At 45.4% G+C, this 21717-nt stretch overlaps 1 long non-coding RNA gene across 1 annotated transcript; it reads right to left on the bottom strand.

The window, feature by feature from the left end:
- Positions 1 to 1306: 1306 nt before the first annotated feature.
- LOC307226455 lies at positions 1307 to 21662 on the bottom strand. The gene is made up of 3 exons (XR_013843440.1): positions 21613 to 21662; positions 20607 to 20714; positions 1307 to 1440 (listed from the first exon to the last, which is right to left on the bottom strand). It is a non-coding gene; the product is annotated as an uncharacterized lncRNA (long non-coding RNA).
- Positions 21663 to 21717: the final 55 nt, after the last annotated feature.

The raw sequence follows: 21717 nt of genomic DNA on the forward strand, positions 1-21717 counted from the left end.
GAAATTCACCTTTGATCAAACGCGTTCAGAACTGAACGGTTCACTGCGCCCAAAATGCGTTTCGTTTGAGGTGGCGATAAGGCCGGATCCGAGGAACGTCGATACTCAGGAGGAGGTTCCGCCGGCCTCAGTGGGACCCCCCAATCTCAAGCGTCCGCAGGAGCATTGAATGGGGCTAAACCTCTAATCAGAGACACCTTGAACTTGGGAAGGAAGTCTCCTTAGATTCCATGGGGTTGCTTCCGCGCAGACACGCACTTTGTTGAGCCCCACTGAATCCGGCGCGATTTCCCTGCCAAGAAACTTGATTAGGGGTTAGGCTGCCCCTTCGCCAAAAAGTCCGTGCCTCCCTTGAAAGACTGTCACCTCATATAAGCTTCTGGGACCCATCCTAGGAGTCAGGAGGGAGAGGTCCTCTCCAGAAACAAAATCAAGCAACTGGGAACGCTCCAGAGTCGGTTCCTGCTGCCGCCCAATGGGTTAAACCTGTCCCTCTTCCTTTTTTTTCCTTTTTTTTTTTAGCAGATCGTTCCTCAACATCTCCTCTCCTCCCCCTCCCCCCGTTGATTCTTTCTCTATCCACCTTCCTCATATCCCTACAGACTGAGCTGTCTCTCAACAGAAAGAAAACCACCCACAGCATTAGAGAACCAGGGCAGGAGAGCCGCGGTGGCTTTTCTTACAAAGGCAGATATTTCCCCCCTGCTTTCTTGAAGGCTACTGGAAAGCAAAGGCTATCTCCCTTCGGAGAGAGCTGGCCGCGAGTCCCAGCTGCGTCGTCGGGGCTCCCATTATTTCCTCGGTGTCGATTCCGAAGTGCTGGGCCCTTCAGTAAAGGATGCCTTAGGTCATTGGAAGTGGGGGGTGGGGGTGGCAGAAGATAGTGGGAGGATCTCCAAACACCCACCCATCTCACCAAAGCGCCAAGTCAATTCCAGCTCGCAACGTTACCGGCTGCTCCGAATCTTCTTCGCCCTTCGCTCTCCCTCGCGTGAAACACAACAAAAGCGCCTTGGAATCGCATCTGTTCTTTGCAGAAATAAGAGTCGCTCGCATCTAAATGTGGTTCTTTTTTTTTGAAAAGGAGAGAAACGGGGCTGGCGACTGAGGTTCTTTTCCCAGTGGTTTTTTTCCTGCTCTAAGGCGCCTTCCTTTCCCTTATATTTCCTCTTTTCTCTCTTTCTCTCTCTCTTTTCCATGGATGCTTCGGCGCTCGCCTGCCCGTTTTTGTGTCGCTTTGCCTGGAAGGTTATTCAGGAGACGAGACGGGGGGATGGCGGCGGGGTGGGGTGGGGTGGGGGGGGGACGGGAGGCGAGGACACCCTGAAGTGATGCGATCTAATTGAACGTCGAGCTTTTCCAGATGGGACCTTCTCGTTTTCAAAAGAGTCGCTCTCTCCCTTTCAAATTCAAATCATCATCGGAATTATACGGATGCCTCTGTGTGTGTGAGAGAGAGATAATTTCACTCGCATTTATTTTTTTAAGGTTGAAAGCATGCAAACGATCCTCTTTTTTAAAAAAAAAATACCCCAAAGTTATTCTTGTAAAAAGAAAAAATGGTCATGATCAGAACAAAGTCTAAGCTCTTTAGTTACAGAGTAATCCTTTACGTGTCTACTCGGAAGCAAGTCTTACTGAGCTCAGTGAGGTTTACTCCCAAGTATGAGGCTGTTAGGATAGCAAATGCTGTTAAGCAATTGCCCTAACTCATAAACTGAAATCAATGGGCTTTTAAAAAGTACTTTAGCATTGAACCGAGTGAGCATTATCCTTTTAAAAAAATGCTTTTCAAAGACCTGTGTTTTGGACAAGCACCTAACTAAACCAATGAGTTCTGCTTGTAGGCCCAATCTGCAAGGCATTTGTGAACATACTACATGTACATGCAACTATTGACACATAAATCCCTCCTTTTTCATTTGTTTGGGTGGTACCTCTATTTTTTAAGGCTGGAATAAACGTTCGAATTAAAATCAGTGGATCACGGTTACAATGGATGTGGGCTGTAGTAAACTGATCCTCAAAGCCCTCTTCAGTTATGAATGTCATTTAGTTGCCTTTGGGCAAGTCGTCATCATCATCATTTTTAATTTGTATACCGCCTTTCTATCTTACAATACCCAAGGCGGTTTACAAACTGAAGAAACAAAAAATGTACATCTTATAACAATCTAATGCAATACAAAGATGTGATAATAAAACATAACTTTAAAATAGGCAGCCTACATCAAAATAGCAACATTCAACAATCAATTAGAATAGTATAAAATAATAATAACATATAAAAGTTAAACAGAAATCCACTCAACAGTTAGTCCACACAGCCCTGAACCCAACCTACTTCACAAGGTTGTTGTGAGGCTAAAACACCTCTAAGACTTTGGGGGGGAGGTAAAAGGATAAGGTGTCGAGGCGATTTACAACCTATCCACCACCAAAGCTAAGGAGGCAATGCTAGGCCCATGTACTTGAGAGTAATCCCTGTTGACTCAGGTTGGGGCTTGCTCCCAGATAATACAGATAGGACTGGGCTCCAAGCAGGAATACTTTAACAGGGGCTTAATCAGGTCATAGTTCATCCTCATTTGATTTGTATCAGGAGCCTCTTCATGTTTCTTCATGAGCACTGGAGTATCCTGTTGCAATTCTATGCCCTCAGAAGCAATCTCAACTTCTCTGGTCAGAGATTTGTGCCAAATCGTTAAGAGTCCACCTTCAACCAAATACCATATAACCATTGGGGTCATCTAGTCCAACTCTCAGTGCTCAGTGCAAGGTCTGAGATGCAGGATGCAGCTACAGCAGAGGTCACCAAGCTGGTGCCCACCAGTTGTTCTTGGATTACAATTCCCATCATCCCATACCATTGGCCTTGCTGGCTGGGACTGATGGGAGCTGTGGTCCAACTGCATCTGTAGGGTGCTGTCTTGAGCTACATCATCCCAGACAGGAGGCCATCCAGTGAAGGAAATCCCACCATCTCCCAAGGCAGACTACCCAACAGCTCTTGCCATGGGGATGGTTCTCCTCAAGCAGGCATGGGGAACCTTCCGCCCTCCACATGCAGCTGGACCACAGCTCCCATCAGCCCTAGCAAGCACGACCAGTGGCCAGGGATGATGGGACTTGTAGTTCACAACATCTGGAAGGCCAAAGGTTCTCCACATCTGTCCTACTGCTTAGCTGATATTTGCTTCTCTGCTGTTTCCATTGATTTGCCAGTGGTAGCTGTAGGAGATGGATTGAGGGTTCAATCTGTAGATTAAAATAGAAAGGTGTTTTAACTTGAGAATTAGCTGTTTTAACTTGTATTTTTAGTTTACCTTTGTATATTATATATATATATATATATATATATATATAACAACAGAATGGCTGGGGCAGGTTCCACTGGGGGGATGCATTGGGAGACCAGATCTCAGTGATCATGTGTAGGGGAGGAAGAGTTATGCTAGGATCAGATCATGTCATTACCGAGGAGGCAGGTTCAGTTGTTGTTTTAAGATCACCCCTGCCTCCGGGTCTGGTCCTGACCAGAAGGATACTGGTATCAACAAGGATGACCCACATGACCTTAAGCTGCTGCTGTGCGATGCCAGGTCAACAATTCACAAGACCACTGACTTGACCGTGGATGGAGGAACTGACCTGGTATTTTGTACCTGATAAGTTTTCTTACCTTCATTATATTTGCTGCCTGCACTGAAGGCTGACACTCCATTTGCCTCTCCCAAGGAAAAAAACTGCTGTGTAGGGCAAAATGCTAGTGATTTAAATGTTCTGTGCAAAGAGCTTGATCAGAGATAGCTCATTTGCTCCTGTAAGGCCCTGCCTTCAGTCTCGTGCCACATTAAAAAGTCATGGTTTCCGCCGAAGTATCCTGGGAGCTATAGTTTGTCAAGGACGCTTAGAGTTGTTAGGAGACCCATATTCCCTTCACAGAGCTACAGTTCTCATTGTGGTTGTATATATATTAAAAACCCACTCTTCCCAGGGAACTCTGAGATTTGTAGCTCCGGTGACCTTGGGCCAGGCACTGTTGTTCAGTCTAACCTACCTCACAGGGCTTTAGTGATGATAAAATAGGGGGAGGGAGCCATGTGAACTTGTGCTCCTTGGGGGGCGGGGGGAGGTGGGATATAAATGTAATAATAAATAAGAGGGCAAACGTGGGCATCGACTTTGCAGGCAGTATGTTTCAGGTCACACAGATACAGTACCTTCATCCATCTTCTGTAATTTAGAACAAAAACATAAAATGAGGTGTTCGATGGGGGCTTCCTTGTAACATGGTTTAAAACTTGGTAGGGATGTCATTCTAGATGAATTACTGCAGTAAAACAAAGGGATTTTGTGCACACAGCAGAGGTGACATTCTGTCAAGTTACTGCCAGCTCCCCAAAGGTTGCATTTCAGCATCAATAAGAGCTTTAGGGAAACCTTTGGTGGGATTAGTGGTGAGTTAAGAGAGAGAGAGAGAGAGAGAGAGAGAGAGAGAGAGAACCCCATAGAAATAGAAATAAGATTTCTATAGAAAGATTTGGAACTGGCTGTTTCTGATTATTTAAAATGCATCTTTCCATTTGGAGTGTTTTTGCGATCCTTGATTATCTGTGGCATATTCGTCTTGAAAACATAGCACCAGGTTGACATGAGAATATCTATCACTTGGTCCTCCATCACAATTGCTTAATATTTGGTGATTAGCCCTTAAATCAGGGTTCGGAACTCACAGCCCCCCAGATGTTGTTGGATTCCAATTTCCACCTATTGCATGAATTTTTAAAAAGTAGAAGAGGATATAGTCTCAACTCAGTGAGGTTTAGATCTTATTCTGAGTTAAAATATCCCTTTGCAGAATAAAAAGAAACTTGAGACTATGCTGCTTAGCCTTAAATACACTTACCACAATTTCGCTCCTATAAAAATAACCAGGCAACAGACTGTATTACTACATATACTGTATTAGAAAATAAGTTTACTTACATTTAAGTCTTGCCAGGATTCAGCATAGAAGAATATGAGGCAGGCAGTGACACTTATTAGTTACTCCCTACATATTAAAATGTGCTAAGATAATGTTTGCTCTCCAACAGAGCAAACAACACACCCATCTCCATCAGCAGGCTAATGAAAAATGATCTGAAGCAAGGAGGAAATGCTAAGGATTAAATCCTTCATTTAAGTTTCCCACTAAATAAGTTCAAGGAAAATGACATCACAGAAGTTTTCTGTCTAGGAATTCATCTCAGTGTGAGTCTTGACCCCTTCATACACTTGTACAGCAAACAAAAATTATCATTTTGGCTGCAGATTTTCCCACAACATCAACTCCAGCCAGCCTGGCCAATGGTCAGGGTTGATGTGGACCATTGTCACACAGTATCTGCAGGGCCACAAATTACCATCCATACCTGTATGAAATGTATTAATGGACTCATTGAAAAGGCCCTTTGTTGTAGGTGACATGAAGCACTATGGAAGTTTCATCTGTGATGTTAAATCTGTGGTTTCCTGTCCATGGAAGGATGCATGAGCTAGGCCTTCATGGCTGGTGAGAGCTCAATGTGTGAATAAGCACTATTGAATAGCACTGGGTTTGAGACAATGTGAAGTGATATCCAAGTTCCACCAGCAATGTCGTTCCTGCGATAAACCATTTATGTTTGCGCAGTTTTGGCTGATGTTAAATGATTATCAAGTGGTTATCATATACATCCCAGGGACGCGGGTGGCACTGTGGTCTAAACCACTGAGCCTCTTGGGCTTGCCGATCAGAAGGTCGGCGGTTCAAATCCCCGTGAAGGGGTGAGCTCCCATTGCTCAGTCCCTGCTCCTGCCAACCTAGCAGTTCGAAAGCTCATCAAGTGCAAATAGATGAATAGGTACCGCTCTGGTGGGAAGGTAAACGGTGTTTCCATGCGCTGCTCTGGTTCACCAGAAGCGGCTTAGTCATGCTAGCCTCATGACCCAGAAGCTGTACGCCGGCTGCCTCGGCTAATAAAGCGAGATGAGCGCCACAACCCCAGAGTCGTCTGTGACTGGACCTAACAGTCAGGGGTCCCTTTACCTTTTTATCATATACATCTCTGAACCAGCCATAGGGAACTTTTCATACAGTTGGTCAAAGACTGTGTTTGTAATACTTAAGAGCCCCATGACGAGCATGTGTGACTGCCAGTGGCGTAGCGTGGGTTGTCAGCACCCGGGGCAAGGCAAGTAATTTGTGCCCCCTAACCCGTGGATTTGCGTCCCCTAACCCTACCCCTAACCCTAACCCCCAGATGTTGCGCCCGGTGCGGCCGGCCCCCCCCCCTGCACCCCCCACGCTACGCCACTGGTGACTGCACCCAAGTCCATAAACAGAATACATCAATACTTTTTTATCTGGACGTAGTCCACACTCCTGCACAACACAGAATACTTATGTCCAATTTGTGCCACACATTCCTTCTGTTTCTGAGAGCAGAAGAAATATACAGATTTGGCCTAACCACATATATTCCCACGTGTGGAATAAGGTTTGCTGTCAACAAGGAGAAAACTATTCCAGCCATTATTTTTGGTTATCAGACCAGGAAAGCAAGGATGAGAATACCTCCCAAATCAGGACTAGTTGGCCTTCGGTTAATAATAATAATAATAATAATAATAATAATAATAATTTATTTATACCCCACCCATCTGGCTGGGTTTCCCCAGCCACTCTGGGCGGCTCCCAACAGAATATTAAAAACACGATAAAACATCAGACATTAAAAACTTCCCTAAACAGGGCTGCCTTCAGCAGTGGCGTAGCGTGGGTTGTCAGCACCCGGGGCAAGGCAAGTAATTTGCGCCCCCTAACCCGTGAATTTGCACCCCCTAACCCTAACCCCCAGATGTTGCGCCCCGTGCGGCCGGCCCCCCCTGCACCCCCCACGCTACGCCACTGGCCTTCAGATGTCTTCTAAAAGTTAGATAGTTGCTTGAGGCAAAGGAGAATATGGGAGAAGTATTCCATTAGATGTCAGAATCCAACTGGATTGACCATTGAATCTTACATGAACACTGACAATGGAACATCTTCCACTGTATTTGAGGACATCAGGCTAGCTATGGGGACGGGGGGCAGGGACTAGGAGCTGCTGCTCCCCTTGGTATCTGCAGCCTGAGGCAGCTGACTCACTTTTCCCAAAAGTAGGGCCAGCCCTGTTAAAAAGATAGTGAGAGTTCTGAAAACATTTGATTGCATCCTGGACTTGCCATAAATGTTTGGGTTCCACCTCTAATTGCACCCTAAGAACTGCTCAGGGCATTGTCCCTAAGCTTCCTGTTTTCTCACCACCTACTGAGGTTTTTCAGCTACATGTTTACTTGAACGTGTCCTTGATGTCCCTTTTCCAAATGTCTGAGTTGCCTCTGTTGAAAAGTGTTGTGTTTTGAGCGGCTGCTTGGACACAGGAAAGCTCTATCCAGGTTAGTTCATACATGCAAGTTATCACTTGATGTTGCAGCGAACAAGTGTTGAGCATGCATGTACGAACCAAATCAGATGTGGAAAACTGAACCCCTTTCTCCATTATCTGTGGAAGAAATTCTCTTGGTGGTCCCTGTGTTAAATGAGGTGTGTAGTGTGGGGATCCATAGCAGAGCCTTTTTGGTGGTGGCTCCATGTCTGTGGAAGAAGCTTCCAACTGAAGTGCATCTTGTCCCAACCTCTTTTTGATGCCAGGCAAAAGCTCATATTTTTTGCCAGGTTTTTAGGGGCTGATGGGTTGTGTCATTTTTATGATGCTGCTATGCAATATATGAGAATGATTTTAATCTTTTCATTTATTGCGGATTTTGTTTTACATTTTCTTATTGTTAATAAAATGCCTAGTGACCATTTCAGTGAAGGGAGCCTTTAAAAACTATAAAATTAACTAGAAAGAACAAAGATTCTTCATTGACGGATGCCTTTTCCTTTGGGTTTGTGGCCAAAATCCAAGACTGGATCAACCTCAGAACTTGCTAAAATGCATGGTGGTGTCTGCAGTATGACCCATACGTTAGTTGAACCCATACGTTAACTACTAAATTAGCTCTGATCTTAAATAACTTCACGTGGGAATGTTCAGGGTGGCAGATAATCCAAAAAGAACTCCCTTGAGAATCAAGTCTTTTTGTCTTAAGACAGTCTTTAAAAGGATCTTTCAAAAAAAAAATTTATTTTTTATAATTCCAGTAGCACCTTAAAGACCAAGTAAGTACTGTATAAGCTTTCTAGGTATGAGCTTTCATGTGTATACACACATCTTCACATATCTCAACCTCCTAGGCCACACGCATGGGAGAAATGCAAAAAGTAAATGGGCTGTGTCACCTTTTTAGCAAAGTAAAAACACTTATACATTTTGCCGCTTACTAAAGCAGTTATACATTTTTACCCCCTTTTTGTGGTCTTCTCCCCCACCCCCAGTTGCAGAGAACAAACCACACATTTTTAGTAAAGTAAACACAACAACAACAAAAAGGTTTGCTTACAAAGCAGTATGCAGGAAAATGCCACTAAGTTACAGTAAAATAAAAGTTGGTCGTCTCAAAAAGGGGTGAGTGTATCTGGAGCCCCCATCTGCGTAGCGTGGGAACACAGTGGAAAGAGAGTCTCCTCAGAGGCAGAATGGATTTTTATGAGGTTATTTCATTTGTTGCAGAATCCCCTTCCAGAGGAAGTGGCCACACACAGAGGGTCCTCTCTAGGAACTTTAATAACTCTCTGTGTACTAGTCTGTGCTTGTCTAGCAAAAACATGCATTTGTGATTTGGCTGCAAAACCCACAAATTTAACTAATAGATCCATTAACAGCATGGGGAAATCAACCTGGGTTGCAATTTTCTATGCATTTTCCTAGAAGTGCGTCATGTTGAACTCAGTGGGACCAGCCATGTTTAAAGGTTGAGCAGTAAGATTTCTTTAATCGAATGACAAGCACTGATTTCAGTGCATTATTATGAGGTCAAGAATTCAAATCCATTTCAGTGACTATTGGTACAGAAGCTTTTGCTGATTAGATTATTGACTGCAGAGTAGAAATGGGAAGGAGGATAGAATTTGTTAATTGAAAAGGAATTTGCACTTGGATCTCACACAGAGCCAACCAAGAAAAGTTGGAGAGGATTCCTAAGCATGGGCGTAGCCAAGGGGGGACGGGGAGGGGCAGCTGTCTCCCCCCCCCCCCATAATTAAAAATACAAAAAATATATAGCAAATTGAGGCCTGCCCCCCCCCCAACAAAAATCATGGCTATGCCCATGTTCCTAAAACAACATTTTCTCCAAGGTTCTATTCATAAAATCATAGAGTTGTAGAGTTGGAAGGGACCCAGGGGTCATCTAGTCCAACCCCCAAAATGCAGGAATCTCAACTAAAGCATCCATGACAGCTGGCCATCCAACCTCTGCTTAGAAACCTCCAAGGAAGGACAGTCCACAACCTCCAGAGAGAGTCCTTTCCAGTGTCTAACTGCTCTTACTGTCAGAAAGTTCTTCCTGCTGTTTAATCATTCTTTAAATATCCCTTCAGGAGAAGTATGGACTTGGCAAAGAACTCTTAACTTCTGGCTCTGGCTAAACTCAAATCCCCCTGGTTTACTATCCCTAGTACTTCAAGACTCCCATAAAAGTGCCTGGCTTAAAACCATCTATCAAAAACTTCACTCTTGTGGCCTATCCCCACAACACCTACTCACTATGTGCCCCACTGAAGCATACAGTCTAATTGGCCAACGTCTAAAAGATATCGAGCATTGGAACAACCTGGCCACTATAAGGAAATTCTGCCCTTGGTATGTTCATTTTCCAACTCTCCATTTTGATTCTCTGGCCCCATATCTGCACAAACTTCTTATCCCAAAATACAGACGTGCTTTTACACTTGCCATCTGTGGTACTTCAGGGTCGGTTCCAAAAGATCCCGCCTGAGAAACGTCTTTGCCCCTGTGGAGATGGTAGCACTGAAACAGCGGCACACGTCCTCCTGTCCTGTACTCTCTACAAAGACCTCAGGAACGAGATCATCACCCCACTCGTACTAACCATCCCAGGGCGCTCAACCACTGCCACAATGTCCTTTCTTCTATCAGATCAAAATGAGCAGATTAGAGCAATGGTGGCTAGGTTCATAGAAGGGGCATTCAGAATAAGGGCCACTAACTGATGGCTGATTCAGAACTTTAAACTGTGCTCTTATACCAAATTCCCTTTTTTGCTTCAACTGTAATGTTTTACTGTTGCTATGGCCATTGGCTAAAGCGAATAAAGTTTTATCTTATCTTATTGTTTAAATCTTCGTGTCTGAATCTCCAGACTGCTTTGGTTAGGTCCTGTTAGGTAAGGAAAATATACGATCTTCTTATTTATCGGCTGAAATTCTATCCCAACCTTCTGTCAGGGCAACTCTACAGGACATCCTTCCTTCCACCACCAACCTCTTATCCTCACAAGCCTGTGAGGTACATCAACCTAAGACAGGAGCCCCCAATCTTGCGACACTTAGAATCATAGAATCATAGAGTTGGAAGAGACCACAAGGGCCATCGAGTCCAACCCCCTGCCAAGCAGGAAACACCATCAGAGCACTCCTGACATATGGTTGTCAAGCCTCTGCTTAAAGACCTCTAAAGAAGGAGACTCCACCACACTCCTTGGCAGCAAATTCCACTGTCGAACAGCTCTTACTGTCAGGAAGTTCTTCCTAATGTTTAGGTGGAATCTTCTTTCTTGTAGTTTGGATCCATTGCTCTGTGTCCGCTTTTCTGGAGCAGCAGAAAACAACCTTTCCCCCTCCTCTATGTGACATCCTTTTGTATATTTGAACATGGCTATCATATCACCCCTTAACCTCCTCTTCTCCAGGCTAAACATGCCCAGCTCCCTTAGCCGTTCCTCATAAGGCATCGTTTCCAGGCCTTTGACCATTTTGGTTGCCCTCCTCTGGACACGTTCCAGTTTGTCAGTGTCCTTCTTGAACTGTGGTGCCCAGAACTGGACACAGTACTCCAGGTGAGATCTGACCAGAGCAGAATACAGTGGCACTATTACTTCCCTTGATCTAGATGCAATACTCCTATTGATGCAGCCCAGAATTGCACTGGCTTTTTTAGCTGCCGCGTCACACTGTTGGCTCATGTCAAGTTTGTGGTCAACCAAGACTTGGTGGCACATTTGGTATTGGGTGGATTTTGATAAGTAGGAGGGGCTATATTAAACTTGATTTATCTCCCCAGTCCCATTTGAATGAGGTTTGGACCTTTCCTGAGTTAAAATCCTTTTAAGTTTCCCATCACAGAATTCAAGGGAATGACATCACAGAGGTGTTCTCTTTAGGAATTCATTTCTCTGTGAATCTTAACCCCTTCTTACTCTTCTACAGTGAACGTAAATTGGCATTTTGGCTGCAGCTTTTCTCCGCATTTGAGAAAGCTAAGAAACTGTTGTGGGCATCACAAAATATTCATGTCTTGGTGGCAGGAGTGGGAGAGGCAATAATCAGGCAAACACACATACTTCTCCAAACAAACAAAGCAGGTAAAATGACAGGGAATACTGCCCCCATAAAATAATAATAATAATAATAATAATAATAATAATAGCAAGTGGACCCATCCATACAAACCACCCTCCCAAACTCTCAAGTGCTCTTACTTTTTTAAACAAAAATTAAAATTTGGTGGGATGCCAATGGAGACTATAGTTTGGTGGTCAAGAAGACAGAGATGAGGAATCTTTGGCCCTCCAGATGTTGCTGAACTACAACTCCCATCATGCACAGCAAGCATGGTCAATGGCAAGGGATGATGGGAGTTGTAGTTCAGCATCACCTGGCGGGCCACAAGTGCCCCACGGCCGATCTAATACCGAAGAGAGAGGAGGGGATATTTGCAACTCTGTGTTCTAACGCCCTACGTTTGTTTTTCTTGAATACTGCCAACACACTCTTTACACGTGTTTGCGCAGCATTCAATACCGCCGTTTCTCAAAGCTTTTACTCCTGCGTAAGGGTGCACAGGAGTCCAGCCTACTTTGATCCTGTCAGCGCCTGCTTGGCTAAGTAGCTGATTCCTTCCGTACACTGGAGCCCTGTGCGCTTTAATTAAAAGCCAATAGTTGAGATTGCCAGCCGCTTTAGCTTACGACCCTTCTGAGCTCTGTAGCAGACGAGGATGCTGAAAGCCGGGCAGGAGCCGAGTGGGAAGTACTATTTGTGATGGGCAGAAAGCAGAATGGACCCTCTCCAGCCCCAACCCCAGCCCACGCAGGTCACTGTTCATTCACACCGCAGAGGGGTGAGCAACGCAACCAACAACTTAGGTTAGAATCCTAAGTATAGCCGCTTCCTTGCGAGTAATCACCATTGAACTCAATCGGATCTTTCTTCCATCGCCATGTCTAGGGTTGCTGCAGTCCTAACCGCTCTTAGCTGAGGAGCAAGTTCCTCTCGATACAGTGGGATTTGCTTCTGAGTAAACTGAATTGCGCAACGCGTTGAACTGAGCAGCGTGACCCTTCTCCGGAAGCAAGTACGTCCCACCCACTTCCATGGCATATTAAAAGCGCAAAAGGTTTAGCGCGTTTACTCCCTCTGAGTTCAGAAGGACTTGTTCCCGAGCAATTGTGCTTGGGGTTGCAGTTGGCATGTATGGGGTCCAAGGATAAAGAGGTAAGAGTGAGAAGGAAAGCGATCCGAGCTTTTTGCAACGATGTTTACAGAGTCCTTGTTCAGGATACAGTCTTGCATAGCTCTGTAGAATCTTAATAATAGCAGGATGGACTGCCACGACCCTGGCCCCTCAAAGAAAAATTGTTTCTTGACTCAGGCCTGCAAATGGTATTACTTTGGGCAGGGAGCTCCCAGAAGATCTGCTTATTGCGCATTCGTCCTGATTTGTTTGCAGAGAGGTTAGATAGAAGCTGGTCATCTATGAAGCACGCCTTCAGATTTGTTTGCAGGGAGGTTGCGCGAGGTGGCATCTCGCACTTTCCTCCACAATTCCCCATCACTTCCCTTACCGCTAGAAGTCAAATCTTTTTGCGGGGGCGGGGAGCGGCTTTTGTTGCGCAACAGCCCCGGATCAACTATAATTGCAGGTTTGAGCGTTATCTGGTGCCACTAGAAAACAGACAGCTGGGATGGAGCTATTCAGATAGGAGCAAGCTTGGTGTCCAAAGACCAGTATGCCCAGTTGAAGGAAGAAGGGCATTGGTGCTCCTTGAAAGACTCCCACTTTCATCATCATCATCATCATCATCATCATTAGGTGATATCCATGGAAAGATGGGTTTATAGCCAGGGAGGAAATGTAGGTGAGACCTGCAGAGATACAAGGATCCACTACCTGCCTTGTTCACACGCACACCACTCCCAGAACAGGGACATTTCTTTAACATATATACACGAAATATATATACACGAAACATAACATATATACACGAAAACATCCACCCAGAGCTTTCCCTTGCATTCATTTCCATTTTTGTGTCCTGATAGGACTCAAGTAACAAGGAATTTAAGGGGGAGAGGACATTCATCCCTGCTAATAGATCATGTGGGGAGGGAGGGAGGCCCGCTGCTTTAACCGATAAGCCATTTAAATCAATTAGCTGGAGGAGGAGATCCGATGACGTGCGAGAAATTCACGTCCGCCCGGCTAGAAGCATTGATTAAAGTGCCACGGAGTCCGAGGCAAACCTGGGAGCCCTGCCTTCTCGCTCCCATGCAAACGGCAGGCTCCGTGACAGAAGGGGGAAGGCGGAGTGGAGAGATGGGGCGGGAAGGGAGCTGAGACACTGTGGGGCTGGGAGACTCAAGAGGAAAATCCGTGCCTCTTGACAGATGCGCGCTAGCTCTGTATGAGGAGGGGAGTCACAAAAGGATGACACCTGGCGATCCATACCTCATGTAAGCCGGATCTGAACAGACATGGATGTCCTTCCCAGTTCTAATTGCCCTTAGGCAGGCTTCGGGTGCAGCTTTCGCTAAGTTTACTCCAGAGTAAATGCTGCTGCTGCTGTCCCTGCGACATACCGCCTTCTAAAAATTATATGTAGGAATTGTGCTGCACGGTTCCATCGGCCTGAATGGGTTGCCATCCTGTGCCAAGACTTTAAAAATAATATTAGTGGGACTTACATCTGAATAACCGTTGGGGAGTTGAGTCTGTCAGGCATCACATTCCGTCTTTATTATATTTATCTGGATACAATCAAGGGATGAGTTTCTAGAGAACCATGCGTACGTTCTCCGGCTCACCAATAATACGGGGCGGAATGCGTATTAACAACTCCCTAGCTATTTAACGGCTTCTTTCATAGTCTCGGTCCGGGTTGTTTCATAGAGGCAATGGGGTGGAGGGAGGAGAGGGGTTATGCATTCTCAATGCTTGCCAATTGATGGTCCTAAGTCCTAGGAGGATGCTGTAACCATTACACCAGCTGGCCCTTGACTTTGTGCACATGTTAAGAATCGAATACCCACGAGCGAATACCTTTAGCGAAGATGTAGGTGGGGGTTTAACGTTAGAATGGGAAACGGGAGACGCCTTTAATTGCCGAGAATATACAATACAAATCCCATTCATATCACTAGGACTCAGTTTGAATGGTCGAGGCTGCAAGATTCCACTATTTCTACAATGTATTGCTGGGGAGGTCGTCACAGCGTCATTCGGAATAAAAATAACACTTTGTGCCAAATTCGGATGGAAATAAACATTTATTTAGTTTTTGACTACATTAGTTCAATACTTTAGCATTCTGGTTCCCCCACCCTTCCCGCTTCCCGGGTCCGCTTATGAAGCGCGTTTTTATTCTAAGCCCTTGAAGGGTGCAGTCTTACTCGGACGTGAACCCCACTCAGTTAAATGGGGTTTATTCCCAGGCAATGGATTATAGGATTGGAGCATAATTTGCAACAAGTTGCCCTGGATCTTCTGGTAGGTGGGTGATAAAACCAAAACCCTAATCAAGAACCCCCAAAAGATAGGAGCTTTAGAAAAGAATAATTTGGGGGCTATAAGTACTGCAGCCCTATACGCGTCTATGCTCAGAACTAAGTCGTCTTGATTTCAATGAGATTTATTCACAGGTAAACCTGATGTGTACAGGATTGCAGTTTTTCTCAGGATTAACTTCTCTTACAACTGCATGGTACTTCCTTCAGAGTAAACCTGCATGCACTGGAATGAGCTACCTTGGAAGACAGTGGACACTCCTTCACTGGAAGTTTTAAAACAGAGCTAGGATGATCATCTGCCAGGGATTTTTTAGTTGTCCTCCTGCTTTGCATGGGTTGGGCTTGTTGTCCTTTAGTCGTTTAGTCGTGTCCGACTCTTCGTGACCCCGTGGACCAGAGCACGCCAGGCCCTCCTGTCTTCCACTGCCTCCTGCAGTTTGGTCAAACTCATGCAGGTAGCTTTGAGAACACTGTCCAACCATCTCGGCCTCTGTCGTTCCCTTCTCCTTGTGCCCTCCATCTTTCCCAACATCAGGATCTTTTCCAGGGAGTCTTCTCTTCTCATGAGGTGGCCAAAATTTTGGAGCCTCAGCTTCAGGATCTGTCCTTCCAGTGAGCACTCAGGGCTGATTTCCTTCAGAATGGATAGGTTTGATCTTCTTGCAGTCCATGGGACTCTCAGGAGTCTCCTCCAACACATAATTCAAAAGCATCAATTCTTTGGCGATCAGCCTTCTTTATGGTCCACCTCTCACTTCCATACATCACTACTGGGAAAACCATAGCTTTAACTATACAGGTTGGGCTAGATGGCCACATTTGACCCTTTCAGAACTATGATTCTATTCCTTTTTAACACTGAGTTATGAGTCCAGAATAGACTGTTTGCCATTCTGCTTTTTAACAGAATATTTCCATTTAACTCCACTTTTTAAAATATAGAGAGGTTATCTGTCTCCATACCAAGCCTACAAGTTCATCTGCATCTGTTGCTGGGGCTCAGGGTTCCCTGAACATAAAATATGCAGCTTAAGCTGAAGGACCTTTGAATCTAAGTCATTTGGAATTTTCTTCTTCCATGTTTACATGGAAGAAAAGGCTCCCTCCAGACAGAGGTACACATCCACCAAACATATGTGCCCTTTACTTATACAGTATACCACCCTTGTCATAAACCCTAGGGTGGTTTACATCAAATAATATTCTTTTAATTAAAAAAATCCATAAAATAACACAAACTTTAAATTCACCAACAAGTCACTAAATTGCATTTACAGTGGTACCTCGGGTTACAGTCGCTTCAGGTTACAGACGCTTCAGGTTACCCGCAGCCTTTCTCAACTTGTGGGTCCCCAGATGTTGTTGAACTACAACTCCCATCACCCCTAGCTAGCAAGGCCAGAGCTCAGAGATGATGGGAGTTGTAGTCCAACAACATCTGGGGACCTACAGGTTGAGAACCACTGGTACAGACTCCGCTAACCCAGAAATAGTACCTTCGGGTTAATAACTTTGCTTCAGGATGAGAACAGAAATTGCACGGCGGTGGCAGTGGGAGGCCCCATTAGCTGAAGTGGTACCTCAGGTTAAGAACAGTTTCAGGTTAAGAACAGACCTCCGGAACGAATTAAGTTCTTAACCCGAGGTACCACTGTACTAACAACAACAGGATCTAATCCACTGATCCGATTGTGGGAATGTTCTGGGGTGCAGGAGAGGATATATTGACTAATTATTTCCTTATCCAACTTGTGCTAACAAGTTCCCAAAATATCAGCAGAGTTTATGACATTCCCCTTTAAGTTCGCAACGGTAACGCTTGCACAGGTTCGCTAGAACCTCTATAGCAATTACTCTGGTAATTTCCCCTTTTGTTCCCTCTTAAAATACAAGACACGACACAGTCTTTATAAAAGTATAAAAGAGTTTACTCACGTTCTGTTCACAATGTGATCCCAGAAGGCATACAGCTTTAAAAAGGTTACACACACCTAGAATCTATCTTATAGCAAGATAGTCCTTATCTCCTCTCTTGGCTGGGAGCCAAGAGAGCATCCTTAGATGTTTCCTCATTGAAGAAAGATGGCAGAGAGAGAGGCAAGAGAGAGAATGGCTGCCTGCCCTGTGCTTTTATCATTACCTGCACAGGTGAGGCCACACCCACCTCTGGTCACATGCGGAGGAAGTCCGTCCCCAGGAAGTTTACCTGCTTGCTGGACAGACATCCCTCCCCATGTTCTAACATGTACACTCTAGGAATGTTGTCATTGACTGCTCCTGTGTTTACATCCCACAGTGGAGAAGATGGAATTCCACCAGGCGCAAACGATATTAAAGGTGAGGCATAGCTCAGGGGTAGAGCACCTGTCCTGCATACAGGAAATCACCCGTTCAATCCCTGGCATCTCCAGGTGAAGCTGGCAGAGATAGATCCCTGCCTGAAACTCTGAAGACCCCCTACCAGTCAATGCAGAAAATGCGCTGCTAGATGGAACAAGGGTCTGACTTAGAATCACAGAGAGGGACCATGAGGGTCTTCTAGTCCAACCCTCTCCAATATAAGGACCCCTCCAGACTTGGGTGCCATTGCCCATACAGTGGTACCTCAGGTTAAGTACTTAATTCGTTCTGGAGGTCTGTTCTTATCCTGAAACTGTTCTTAACCTGAAGCACCACTTTAGCTAATGGGGCCTCCTGCTGCTGTCGTGCCGCCGGAGCATGATTTCTGTTCTTATCCTGAATCAAAGTTCTTAACCTGAAGCACTATTTCTGAGTGAATTTATTCTGTGATGGTTCCCCTGTGCTGTCTGGGGGGGGGGGGATATAGGGCAGGGATCTGCAAACTTTTTCAGCAGGGGGCCGATCCACTCTCTCTCAGACCTTGTGGGGGGCCAGACTACATGGGGGGGGGGTGAACGTATTCCTATACCACACAAATAACCCAGAGATGCATTTTAAATAAAAGTATACATTCTACACATGTGAAAACACGCTGATTCCTGGACCGTCCGCTGACCGGATTTAGAAGGCGATTGGGCCGGATCCAGCCCCCTGGCCTTAGTTTGCCTACCCATGCTATAGGGCAGGGGTGGCCAACTCCCAAGAGACTGTGACCTACTCACAGAATTAAAAACTGGCAGTGATCTATCCCCTTTTTTAGGGGTTCAGGTCAAAGTTGTTGAGCTTCACTGAGGCAGAAGGAAAACCCCATTTTGGGGGGGGGGGGTTGAAGAGCTAAAATTTTGAGCCTTTGGGGCGGAGCCAAAGTTGTTGAGCTTCTTTGGGGGGAGCCAGTGATCTACCAGTGATCTACCACAGACATCCAGTGATCTACCAGTAGATCACAATCTACCTGTTGGACGTGCCTGCTGTAGGGTAACGAAAGCAGGACAAAAATAAACAGGAAGTTATGAGATTTCCACAGGAAGTTACTGGATATGCACTTATTGGAAAGGAAGGAGTGTGACCTTTGCAGGTACAAAGTGTAGTGAAAGTGGGATGTGTGTAACCACCCCAATAGCACAAACCACCGTGAACAATAAAAGGATGTCTGGATAGGCCTTTAATGAATGTTTTTAAAAAAACCACTATGCATGTTTTTTTCAGAAGCCCCACTTATGTTCAGGATTGCAGCCTTACGCCAGTGCAAATACCATTTAATGGAGCTTACTTTGGAGTAAATAGGTGCCTAGGATATGTTATGGTGGTGGGCACCACGGAGAAAGCAAACTTTCTGAGTGTCGCAGGCTGTGTGTGGTGTAAGCAAGCCAGATCCACAAGCTGGTTAAGCCATTTGACATGCAGGTCATATACATGCAGAGAACCTGGTCCAATGATCAGGTTGGTGTCAACTTGAGGCCTTCAGATGAAATAAAAGCTGTGTGGATTTCAGTAGACTTTCATACCTTGAAACTTAAGCGTTATCATTTAATAATCAGCAATATATTGCAAAGAGACGCGGGTGGCGCTGTGGGTTAAACCACAGAGCCTAGGACTTTCCGATCAGAAGGTCGGCGGTTCAAATCCCTGCGACGGGTGAGTTCCCGTTTCTCGGTCCCTGCTCCTGCCAACCTAGCAGTTTAAAAGCCCATCAAAGTGCAAGTAGATAAATAGGTACCACTCCGGCGGGAGGGTAAACGGTGTTTCCGTGCATTGCTCTTGTTCGCCAGAAGCGGCTTAGTCATGCTGGCCACATGACCCAGAAGCTGTACGCTGGCTCCCTCAGCCAGTAAAGCGAGATGAGTGCTGCAACCCCAGAGTCGGTCACTACTGGACCTAATGGTCAGGGGTCCCTTTACCTTTAATATATTGGAAGCCAGTGCTCTGGATTTCAGTGGAATCTACTTGGAAGGAAGACAGTTGCCACAATTGGTGGAACATTTGTCACCCTTTCCTGAGAACTGACTTCAGAATCAGCCTACATGAGGAGGATGGCACTGTTGTGACTCAGGATCCAACCCCAGTGATTTCAGGGATGTAAAACCATTGGCATCCTTGCGAGAAAAGATTACTCCCAAGAAAAAGCATATGGGATCGCAGTTTCAATCAAAAGAGTGTGTGTGTGTGTGTGTGTGTGTTCTGAGCAGGAATCACAAATGGATGCAGAACCTCTTTGAAGAGAGGATATGCCTAATTTTAATGGCAAAATTGTTTCCCCTCCCTCTTCTGAATTCCTTATCCCTTCCAAAGCCTGGCTTATTTTCATGTTGGAAAATATTATAATTATTCACACACCTCGGCATTTTACAATTTGCCTGCAGATAAAGACCACCGCCCGGCTTTCATAAACAATGCATCTTGATCACTTTGTACTAGCCAGGCTTTTTCAAACGTTGGGCCCAATCCACTTGGAAATTCTCCGAATGAGGAACGAGCTTGGCACCCGCGGACTGCAAAGGTGCCCGATCCATAAGAGTGGAAGGTAGCACCTCACCTGCTGCTGCCGGCCCGATCCTCTCTGCGCGTGCTTACACGGAAGCAAATCCGGCTGCGTTCAATAGAGCCGAGTCCCAAATCAACGCGCGGGAATGAATGCCGCTTTCGACCGTTCAGTGATTGAGATTTAGATTAGGAGGGGCGTGCGAGCAATACTGATTGCCTTCATTTGGGGAGGGCCGAGGGCGGACGAGACGACCAATCCGAATAGGAGCCAATCCGAATCACGTTTACCCCCCTCCCCCCACCCAAAAAGAAAAAGAATAAATCCTCTTGGATTTTGCCACAGAGCTGGGCTGGAATTTAAATCCTTAAAGCTCCATTCCTAAAACACACTTACTCGCAAGTAAGCCCCATTGGATTCAGTGTGGCTTTCGAGTAAGCATGGATGGGGTTGACGTTCCCTTGGTGCTCTGTTTCTCGAAGGAGGAGGCTGCCTTGATCCTCTGACTGCCTCCTACACAAAAGTAAGCCCTTTGGAACGATAGAATCATAGAATTGTAGAATTGGGAGAGACCCCGAGGGTCATCTAGTCCAGCCCTCTGCAATGCAATCATCTCAACAAGCGGTCTCTCATCCAATTTTAAACCATACCGAACCCTGCTTAGCTTTGCAAATGTGCTAGCAGTTTCATTGCTGGATGAGCGTCTGTAGAACTGCTATGTAATACCGGTAATTCTTCATGCCAGTTTACCACTGTGTCTTCCCACGTGGATTCGGAAGGAAGATCCGTCGGATTTACTTCGGAGTCAGAATCACACCATTAATAACTGCACCCTTGATTATTCTGCAGGCTCGATTACTGTGGCGGAGGGGAGCTTATTTCTTATAGGGACTAATACTGTATTTACTTTGGTCATTTCCACTACCTTCTTACAACTTGCCCCATTAAATGATTAGGCCATGGATTGTGAATTAAGTCAATTTTCTTCTCCTAAGAAAATTGGGGGCCCTTATTTTTTGGGGAGGGAAGGGTGGGTCTTAGAGCGTTTGCCAGCATGGTATTGTAAATAGATCCACGGTGCTAAATGTTTAGGTATGGTGAATATTAGGATATAGTTAGAACTTGTATGTTATAACCGGGAGATGTTATAAGGCAGTCTCGATGTGTCTTGGAAAGAAGTTAGCCAAGGGGTTTGAGGTGTTCAGTTAGTGTTTATGTGTAAAGACTGTGCCAGACTTTGAGAATGTAATCGAGATCCACGTGTTTTGGAATGTGTCTACCTACTTCTGAGCACCAGCAATTAATCTGCATTCGAAGAGTTAATTAACCTGTGTGTGTACCAGTCTTTAATCCTAGTCAATCAACAACTGCTGATGAAGTCAGGGGAATTCCTTTGTTAGGTGGCACCTGATTAGCTATTAGTACATCAAAGCACCAAAAGAACTGACCCTTAGTATGCAACCGAATAGAGGAGGCTTAGTTTTGAGGAACAACAGAATGAGGAGAGATTGAACCTTGGACTGGAGTGTTACACTGCTGTGGAGAGCGAACCCCTCTTGACATGACCTTGCTGTAACATCTGCACCCCTTCCATGCAGACTGAAGGTGTCAATAAGTGAATAAACCATGTATCTTAAAGCTAGGACAACCTCCGCCATGTCTTCAGTTCTCCAAAGGAGCACCAACCCTGGGTGAGAGCTTGGAAACGCCATGGGCTCTCGCCACCGACTTTATAACAGTATTAAAGATGACCCACTGCTTCTCGTGTTAGGATTTCTTCATTATCCCTGCTTGAAAGGACCTGGCTACTCGCCCTCGTTTCAACCCTCCTGTTCTGTTTCTCTCTCTCTTTCTCTTTTTG

The sequence above is a fragment of the Podarcis cretensis genome (genome assembly GCF_951804945.1).
Source record: "Podarcis cretensis genome assembly, chromosome: 11".
Classification (NCBI taxonomy): Eukaryota; Metazoa; Chordata; class Lepidosauria; order Squamata; family Lacertidae; genus Podarcis; species Podarcis cretensis.